Here is a 10768-nt window from a genome sequence, read left to right as displayed (position 1 = left end):
TTGTCTCTCCTCCATTGCTAACTTTTCTCTCTGGAGATCAATTTTTTACATTTCCATTTCTTTTAAAATAATCACTCTTTGTCCCTTTCTTTTTCTATTGCCTCTAGCCTTTTCAATTTCAATTATTTTAAATGTTTTACTGTTTCAGCATCCTCTGGTTAGGTTGCTTTAAGATGAGTGCCAAAACAAGGGGTGAGCGGTAGAGCTGGCAACCTAGATGCCTCCAAGTAACTGACTGTTAAGCTCATTGATGAACTTGTTAGCAGGCGAGAGAGGACCAGAATGAAATCTTCAAAGATAAGAGCAGGAAGATCAAATGATTTGTGTCATGAAAGTATAATAATTCTCATAATATTATTGTGATTTATTGTAAAAGTAGGTTAATAGTGGAGTTTGGATAGTGTGTGTGTGTGTGTGCGTGCGTGTATTGAATGTGGAGGCTTTGATTCATCCAAAGAAACTGGGTTTGAAATACTAAACACGTAAATATGGCTGAAGTCTTAGAATGTAAGGTTAGAAGAATTTACACTTTTAGATAAATCAGGGCAGTTTGAATTTCAAACAGATGGTAGGATGTTTACACCTAGCCAGAGAAGCTAGGCCAAGCAGTGTATTCATTTTCCCCAAAGGTTACTGACAGTTTTAGCACCATGAAAATATTTATATTATGAGAAAAGTAAAGTTCCAAAGAAATATGGGAACAATGGAATTTACATTAAAACATGTATAGAGGAGAATGAGGCTGTGTGTCAGGGAAGGCATTGTAAGGCCTAACAGAAGTGTAGGAGCCTCCAGTATCTGTGCATTAAGCCCAGTGTCTTCAGAAACCGAAGCTAGAAAAAGCCACTTTGAATTTTACTGTCCAGGGTATTGTGTTGACTTGCCTGGATCTGTTTAAAATCTTTTTGTTACTGTTGCCTTAGTAAGGGTGTAACTGGAAGACAGATTAATTAGGTATTGTTATAATGGTAATTTGTAGATTTATGTGTGAGTGATTATTTTAAAAGAAATGGAAATGTGAAAAATTGATCTCCAGAGAGAAAAGTTAGCAATGGAGGAGAGACAAAGAGTACCAATTTGAAAAGCTGGACTTTAAAAAAGAGACATCAGGTCCTGAGGAAAGTTCTGATAATGAAAAAACTTTTAACCTAAAATCCAGTGGAAGATGTTAAAATTTGTGCAAGCTCTTCTGAAGTTTGAAGAAAGAGCTGTGGAGGTGTTCTTTATTTCATTTGAGAAGATAGCCAAAGAGATGAAATGGCCACAAGAAAACTGGACATTGCTGTTACAATCTTGGTTAGTAGGTAGAGCATGTGAGGTTTATGCTGCACTGTCAGAAGAAATGTCAGTGGGCTTTGATGTGGTAAAAAAAAGGCTAATTTGAGTGCATATGAGTTGATGCTGAGGCATACAGGCAGAAATTTAGGAATATGCGCAAACAGTCTGGGCTTATACTGAGTTTGAGAGAATAAAACAAAGTAATTTTTAACTGATGGATATGGGCATTAAAGATATAGACAACATATACAGCTCTTGGGGAAGTAATTCTTTTGTAAGAATTTAAAGATTCAATTCCTTCGGTAGTGAGAACTCATATGGAGGAACAGAGGATTCAAACAGTAAGACAAGCAGCAGAGATGGCTGATGATTATCAGTTAGTTCATAAATCTAAACCTTTTGTTCATCACCCTTTTAATTCAGAGAAGGACAGAAAGTGACAAGGTGAAAGGAAGATGGGTAGTCAGGGGAGAGAAGGAATGGGCGAAAATTCCCAAGAAGGTGCTGAAGGTAGAAGTGACATTCCAAAATTGAGGTGTTTTCATTGTAATAGAGTTGGGCTCATAAAGTCAGTGTGTTTGAAATTACAGGGAAAATCTATTATAATTATTGGGATGCAGAAAAGTTCTGGCAGTAAAAGTACTGTGGGTTCTGAGGTTCAAGCATAGGAAAAACCCCAGTAGTATGTGTACAGGCAAAACAGGAAGAAGCAGTGATAGGTAAAGAAGTGGGAATGTGTTCACAATTTACCCAAGGGAGTTCTGAGGAGCAGGTTACAGAAATGTTTAAAGATGTATGTGAAGGGAAAGTCTTTCCATGTGTACAGGATGGAGTAGGTAAAGATGTTAAAGTTTTAAGAGACACAGGGGTTAGTCAATCTTTAATGTTGTGGGATAGTGATATCTGTTATTCAGAGGGAGCACTGGAGGAACAGATAAATGGGGTTCATGGAGATGCTAAACCTATTCTATTTTGGAAGGTAAATTTAAGGACTAAGTGGAAAACAGGTGAGGTGATTGTTGGGGTAGTGGAAAAATTGCCCATTGCAGGGATTAAATTTATTTTAGGTAATGATATGGCTAGGTCACAGATGTGGGTGATGCCTATGGTGGTTGAGCAGCCTGTAGAGATGTCTTCAACAGAGGTGCTGCAGAAAGAGCATCCTGGATCGTTTCCAGATTATGTGGGAACAAAATCACAAGCACACAGGTTAAAACAGGAAAAAGAGGAAGTTAAAAGGCAGGGAAAAGGTGTTGAAGTTCTATTAGCTGACACTATCTTTGATAAGATTGTTCAGGAAGAAAGAATGGGGGAGAATGCAGCTGCGGTATTTAGCTCAAGGCAGTTGCTAGAGTTACAGGAAAAGGATCCACAATAAAACAGTTATACTAGACAGCTTACTCAGAAAGAGAGGCAGAATGTATTCCAATATGCAATTACCTTAAGGGTAACGTGCTGATGAGAAAGTGGCAGCAAATCAGGTTTCAGCAAATGAACACTGAATGGAGGTATATCAGATTGTTATATTATTTGGACATAGAAATGTGATACTGAGAATAGCTCATGAAATTCCAATTGGGGGACATTTAGGAATTAAAAAGACACAGTCAAAAATACAAAAACATTTTTATGGGCCTGGATTGCATGGAGATGTAGTCAAATTCTGTAGCATATCACACATGTCAGGTTATAGGGAAATGACAAGCAGTGATTTGTAAATAAATGTTTAATTTAATTTTTTCTAAAAAAAAATCTCTGAAGTCTTGGTAGACTTATTACTTTTAAATTCAGGGCATGCATCACAAAATAAATACAAATTGCAAAACCGTTGTGATAATGTGATCAAGTCATCCTCGTGGATTTGATACACCTGGCACACATCATCTGCCACATCATGATATTTGGAGCACGTTAGTGTACAGATGTCGAGAGCACAGCAGGGAGCTATTATTGCTGATACTTTAACACCTTGGAAAAAGAGGGAAAGTCAAACTGAGCCACAAAATTGCAATCACTTGAGTCAAGTGAATAAAGCATTTGATGGTTGAGCGTTTGGGCACTTGTTTGGACCATCTGCTCTCCTTCCTGCTCCATTCTGCAAGGCAGTAGCAAACCCAGTCATATTTGCTGTCAGCCTTTGAAAATAAGCCTCTGGAGCCAGTTGTTGTTTTTGCCATCCAGCGCCACAAATCGGGAGCCGAACTCACCTCCAGCCCAATCAGGGTCTTTGCATATTAAATTAGCATTGTGTCAGTGACACTGAAGAGGCATGGGGTCAGGACCTTGGAATGAACAGGGCAGGGGTGGGGTACCCGATCCTGGAAGGAAAGCCTAGACTATTACTTCGGAGGGAGGAGGCCTTAAATTTTAGCAATTGGAAAAAGATCTGAACACAGCCACTGCTTTGAGACCATTATTAGAACTAAAAAAGTACAATTCAGGAGATAGCCATCTTATATTACATGGGATTACATAAGGTATACAGCACAGAAACAAGCCATTCAGCCCAACCAGTCCATGCCAGTGTTTATGCTCCACTTGAGTCTCCTCTTGTCTTTCCTCATCTCATTCTATTATCGTAACCCTCTATTTCCTTCTACCTCATGCTTCTCTAGATTTCCCTTAAAATTATCTACATTATTTGCTTCAACCACTCCCTGTGGTAGCAAGTTCCAAATTATCATCACTCTTGGGGTAAGGTAGTTTCTTCTGAATTCCCCATTGGATTTCATGGTGACTGTCTTATATTCATGCCCTAACACATATGGAATGATCCTTACAATGCAACTGAGGTAAATTGTTTTTGCTGAATTGAATTGGCTGCAAGTGCAGTTTGTGGTAATGGAAGCTGTCTGAAATGAAAGGCGAAATTTATTGTCAACAGCATGGGTGCTGGCAGCGGACCTGGAAATAAGTGGCATTGCTGTTTGGGATGAAAGCTGCTGGCCAAATGCAATCACATGGTAGCCAGACAATAGGGGATGGCAAGATTGGAGTGCAATGAGAACAGAGTGAGGAGGCCTCAGATTTGATGTCTACCGCTGAGGAGAAAGGAAACATACATTGGGTATGGATGGAAAAAGGAAACAGGAAAGCCTTTGCCTGAATTGTTTTTGTTTTCCACTGCATGTTTTCGTACTCCAAGGGAATGAGCTGCTGCCTCAAAAGCGATTCTGAGGTCCATCTCTGAGAAGGAAGGAGACAAACCGTCAGAGAATTCAGCATCACATCATCTCCTTGCACCCTCCACCAGCACAGAAATGTTCATGTTGGTGGATCCTTGGTCGTGAGTAAACTCAAGGTCAAAAGCTGGTGAGCATCTCTCAGGTACACTGAAGCAGCTGACGGAGGCTGTGACAGGCGAGAGCCCTGGCAGTTGGAGGACTGTTGGAGACCAGGCCCATGCTGAGCCCCAGACTGAAACCAGACTCTAGTGTTGGCTAAAACAAAAACAGAATTACCTGGAAAAAGTCAGCAGGTCTGGTAGCATCAGTGGAGAAGAAAAGAGTTGACGTTTCGAGTCCTCATGACCCTTCGACAGAACTTGCTTCCAAGTTCCTTGTATGCCATGGCATCGCAAGTGCACATCCAAATACTTGTTAAATGTTATGAGGGTTTCTGCCTCTACCACTCTTTCAGGCAGTGAGTTTCAGATTCCCAACACCCTCTGGGTGAAAAGATTCTTCCTCACAAATCCTCTAAACCTCCTGCCCCTTACCTTAAACCTATACTCCCTGGTTATTTATCCCTCCATCAAGGGGAAAAGTTCCTTCCTGTCTACCCTATCTATACCCCTCATATACATAGAATGTAAGAGCAGGGAGGTTATGCTGGAACTGTATAAAATGCTGATTAGGCCACAGCTAGAGTATTGGGTGCAGTTCTGGAACCCATATTATAGGAAGGATGTGATTGCACTAGAGAGAGTGCAGAGGAGATTTAACAGGATGTTGCCACTTTCTATGTGAACCCTTGCATCCTCATCTATCTTCCGATCGGGTAAAAGTGGAGTCTGACCACCTTCATGAATGGGGCAACACACTGGGTGATGGACGCTGGTATATACTAAGTTTAATGAGATGTAGTGGCAATGTTGCTTGGAGGTCTTATGCAGAATGTATCTCAGGAGCATAATGTCTGCTGGAAGCGGGTGGGAATGAATGTGTCTTGAGCCTCCCTTGTGAGTTTCTCCATGCTCTTTTCTCTAATGTAGGCACCTCGCCTTGCTGTCCCGCATGTTCTGCCTCCAGCTCCACATCCTCCTTGTCAAATGGGGAGTTAGGCTCATTCAAGTCCTCTGGCTGCAATGCCTTCCCTTTCTACTGTGCTAAGTTCTGCAGAGTGCAGCAGACGATTATGATCCAGGAGACCCTCGCTGGGTCATATTGCAGTTCTGCACCAGAATGGTCTAGGCAAAGGAATCTCATCTTCAGCAGGCCAATTATCTGCTTGATTGTAACCCAGGTCAACACGTGGAAGGCATTGTAATATTCCTCAGCTGCAGTGTGATGGTCGCTTACTGGTGTCAGCAGCAATACCTTGAATGGGTATCTCTTGTCCCCAGGGATCTATTCCTGAAGGCGTGAATAGGGCTGGAACATCTATGACACCTGGGAGTGTCAAGTATATTGGTGTCATGAGTGCTGCCTGGGAAGTGGGCACATACCTGCAGCCTGCACTTTTGGTAGCCGCGTACCACTTGAACATTGACTGAATATTGTTTATGAAGGCTGCAGGCTAGCCCAAAGGAGCTATGTTTGCCATATGGGTGCAATCAATTACAAAGCCTGCCATGGCGTGGAAGCCAACAGACCTCTGTGTCTAGCTATCAGGGTCAGTACCGGAGCACACAAATTCTCCAGCCCTATTAAACAAATTATTGATGCAATAGTGTTGTAAATTTTATGGGCTTTGAGGAAGAAAACCCATTTAATTTAAATATCTAAGTTCTAAATTCTTAATTTATAACAATGGGGTTTTCAGCTGTGCCTGACGAAACAAGGTACAAACAACCAGTATTTATGAATCAAGTAGAATTTATCAAGAAAGATTTTATATATACTTAACAAGAGCAGTGCAGACATCATGGAAGTTTCTTATCCCTCAAGGCCCAGGCTTCCTTGAGTGCTGCCAGCACAGACGATGCCTTTCTTCTTCTATTTCTGAAGTGATGTTACGTTGAATCGCCTCAGAAGAATTATACCACAGAAGCAAAGGTAAACTGTGCCAAGAACACTTCTAAGTTTTCAACTTTTATCCCTAATTCTGACCTAATCATTCCTTATTAAGAAATAGTCTGAATTACCTCTTTTCATTGGCTTCGGGTAAGGGTCATCTGGTGTCACGAGAGTCATGTAGACTAAGACAAATGTCCGTCTCTTATTTCTTTTGGCCCCAGGAGTTATATTCCATTGTGAACAAATTACACATCCTTGAATATACTCATAGACGTCCACAGCACAGAAGGAGGCCATTCGGCCCATTGTGTCTGCGCCGGTCAACAAAGATCTGACTATACTAATCCCATTTTCCAGTGCTTGGCCCATAGCCATGGAAGCTATGGCAATGCAAGTGAATATCTAAATACTTCTTAAATGTTACGAGAGTTTCTGACTCAACCACCCTTTCAGGCAGTGAGTTCCAGGCTCCTACCACCCTCTGGGTGAAAAGATTTCTCCTCAACTCCCCTCTTGGCCTTCTACCTCTTACCTTAGATCTATGCCCCTTGGATATTGACCCCTCTACTAATGGAAAAAGTGCCTTCCCATCCACCCTATCTATGCCCCTCATAATCTTATGCACCTCTATCAGGTCCCCTTTCAACCTTCGTTGCTCCAAGGAAAACAACCCCAGCTTATCCAATCTTTCCTCATAGCTCAGACCCTCCAGCCCAGGCAGCATCCTGTAAATCTCCCCTGCACCCTCTCCAGTGCAATCACATCCTTTCTATAATGTGACAAGAACTGCAAGCAGAACTCCAGTTGTGGCCTAATCAACATTTTATACAGTTTGAGCATAACTTTCCTGCTTTTGTATTCTATGCTTCAGCTAATAAAGGGCAAGTATCCAAGATACAAAGCAGTTATCAATAATACAAACTGTTGCAGACAATTCATTTAGATATGGTAACCTAGTCCCATGGACACCAAGGTATAAAGAACAAATGTTACCAACAATTTCTAGCATATCAGGAAAAGAATGTCTTTTTAAAATTGTTAGGAACTAGAGATTAAGTAAGTGTATTGGTGGATGTTCGGATAAGGTATATCTTTAAGTTAAAGTTTAATTTCTATTTCTGTATTTGTATGTTAAGAAAGGGAGAACTTGAGTTTTGGTTTCACTTTAAAAGATTTCTGCAATTTAATGAGGTTCATGACTCTTGAAGAGGAGTTAAAACAAACAAAAGGTAGAAATAAACTGTACTGTTGCCTAGCAAGAGGAGTCCAGAGAGAGAGGCCCCACACAGAAAAAAGAAACCAAAAACAGTTTGCGTTCAGTTGTTCATTCTGCTCCGAGGCGAAGGGTGTAGTTTAAGCCATTTCTAGCTGATATACTAGCAGGTGGCTGAGGAGAATACGTCTAAGAATCTTAGATGAACTGTTGTAAAGTTAAAGTAACAGTGATTGTTAAATGAGTTCCGGATCTAAAGAGAGATACCAAGTTGTCAGCAGTTTACTGGGAGAGGAGCTGCAGGGAGCAGGTCCTAAAGGAAAAAGAGAGAGGCCTCAAGAAACCCTTTAAGTTAAATCAAAGGACAAGGACAGGAATCTGGAATAGGTCTATTAAGTGAAGTTAAGAGTGAGGAGCAGAGAAAGGCTCCAAGCTTATAGGGAGAAATCTGCAGGATGCAGACTTCAAGCAATAGGCTTGTGAGAAGCCAGAAGATCCAGAGAGACCACCGGAGGGCTGTGTTGCTTACTACAGGCATGAGAAGCAGTGGTGTTCTGTTGACATGGCTGAGTCAGAGAGAGAGTGCATGGAAGACAAAAATTGATACACGTGATAATCAGAAGGAGAATTCAAAATCCTGAAGGTGTAAACTGTGGAAGGCATCTAAGATAGCGTCGTTTGGGAGAAGATTCAAAGAGTTGAGGTTGGAAACACTCCTGTGAAAGATGGAGTTCAGTGAGACTGGTTGACTCATGATGTGACAAGCGTCTTGGGGGGCAGTAGATGAAAGATCCATAGCATCTGTTTCGGGTGGCATCTGTCACTTGGTTTTGGAGTGGGTGTGCTTGACCACTGGTAGCTTATTTGGTTTAGATGGATTGTGTACTTATTGGAAACATGAGAGTAAAAGATAGCTTTTGTGCAACTTGTGTTATCCTTACGAATCTGTATATATCTCTAAAGGTATGGTTGTGGGTGAATGATTATTATAATATAGCTTATCTTTTCTGGTTTAATAAATGTTTTATTCTTTTGTTAATAGTTCATCAGCTGACTCTTGTGACTCTGTGCAGTAGTTGCCCTCAATGTTTCTAAACAAAAAATAAAAGTTGGAATCTATCAAGCCAGAGTCCATCCTAGGATCTGGCTTGTGAAGTAGTAACATCAGCTGGGATTTTAACAAATTAGGGACTCATCCGGAATCATTGTTATAAGGTGGGATCTCTTGTGGGATTGGAAATCCTTGAACATTGGTGGGATCTGTGAATCATTTTAATGAGTATGTGGAAGTACAGAGAAATTGGACATAAGAATTGGAATTGCTGTGAGGTATTATACAGGTTGGAATTTGACATGGCTTTGGAGGTTGCTAAGACTTTTTTACAGATGGAAGATGTAATCCTGACTGCTTTACAAAAGTTAACCAAGAGTAATCTAATGGAATTGCTGGATAAGCTGGAGTTAGAATTACTTGTAGGGGTGAGGAAAGCAGACATAATTGAAATAATAGCACAGCCTTTGGAACTGGAAGGGATACCAGAGAGACCACATTCTCTAGGGGGTGAGTCAATTGAGTTACCTAAAATCCAGTTGCGAATGAAGCAACTTGAAAATGAAAAAGAATTGAAAAGGCTAGAGGCGAAAGAGAAAGCAAAGGAAAAAGAGACAGCATTTCCAAGGGAGAAAACAGAAAGGCAGGAGAGAGAAAGGGAGTGAAATAAGATAAGAGAAATTAGCAATGAAGGAAAGCGAGAAGCAATGAGAAAAGGAATATCAACTTAAAAGGCTGGACTTTAAAAGAGAAGCCTCGGATGTTGAGGAAAGTTGTGATGGTGAAACAACAACCTCCAAACCAAAGTGCAGTAGGGAAATGTTTAAGTTTGTATAAGCTCTTCCAAAGTTTCAGGGAAGGGATGTAGAGGCATTCTTTATTTTGTTTGAAAAGATGGCTAAGCAAATGAAGTGGCCAAAAGAAATCTAGACACTGTTCTTACAGAATAGGTTGGTGGGTGGAGTTCATGAGGTTTATGCATCACTGTCAGAGGAGGTATCTGTGGCTTATGAATCAGTAAAATGCTATTCTCAGTGTGTACGAATTGGTCCCTGAGGTGTACAGGCAGAAATTTCAGAATATAAGGAAAAGCCTGGGAAGATCAATATTGAGTTTGAGAGAGTAACGCAAAGTAATTTTTATTGGTGGATATAGGCATTAAAAATAGAGACAATGTATGAAACTCATAGAGAAATAATTCTCTTGGAAGAATTTAAAGATTCACTTCCTCCTGTAGTTAGAACCCAGATTGAAAACCAGAGGGTTGCAACAGCTAGACAGGCAGTGGAGATGGCTGACAGTTATGAGCTGGTCCTTAAATCCAAACCCTTTTTCCATCACCCCCTTAAACCTGAGAAGGGTAGAATGTTTGAAGGTGAAAGGAAGACAAGTAGCCAGATAAGAGAAGGGCCAGCTGGGAATTCCCTGGAAATTCCTCCTCAGACCAGAAGGGATGGTGCTGAGATGGAAGTGAGATTCAACAGCCTATGCATTTTCAGTGTAATAAGGTGGGCCACTTTTGGGCAGATTGCTGGAAACTAAATGCTAGTCCTATTGTAGTAGGAATGCCTAAGGATTTTTTTTTTTAATATTCATTCTAGGGATGTGGGCTTTGCTGGCTGGGCCAGCATTTATTGCCCATCCCTAGTTGCCCTTGAGAAGGTGTGGTATGCTCTTTTCTTGAACTGATGTAGTCCATGTGGTGTAGGTAGACCTACAGTGCTGTTAGGAAGTGAATTCCAGGATTTTGACCTGGCGACAGTGAAGGAATGGCAATATATTTCCAAGTCAGGATGGTGAGAGACTTGGAGGGGAACTTCCAGTTGGTGTTCCCACCTATCTGCTGTGCTTGCCTTGCTAGATGGTAGTGGTCGTGGGTTTGGCAGATGCTGTCAAAGAAGCCTTAGTAGATTCCTGCTGTTGCCGGAGGTCACCGGTAATGGTTATTGGCTTAGTACACAGAAGAGAAGAGTCAATTCTCGCTTAACTCTAAATTCGCTTTATTCACGTTGTTGGATCATCTACATATAGCTTATAGTCTGGTTAACT

Source organism: Carcharodon carcharias, chromosome 11 (genome assembly GCF_017639515.1).
Source record: "Carcharodon carcharias isolate sCarCar2 chromosome 11, sCarCar2.pri, whole genome shotgun sequence".
Classification (NCBI taxonomy): domain Eukaryota; kingdom Metazoa; phylum Chordata; class Chondrichthyes; order Lamniformes; family Lamnidae; genus Carcharodon; species Carcharodon carcharias.
The sequence above is the reverse complement of the archived record's forward strand: the minus strand, read 5'-3'. Positions refer to the sequence as shown.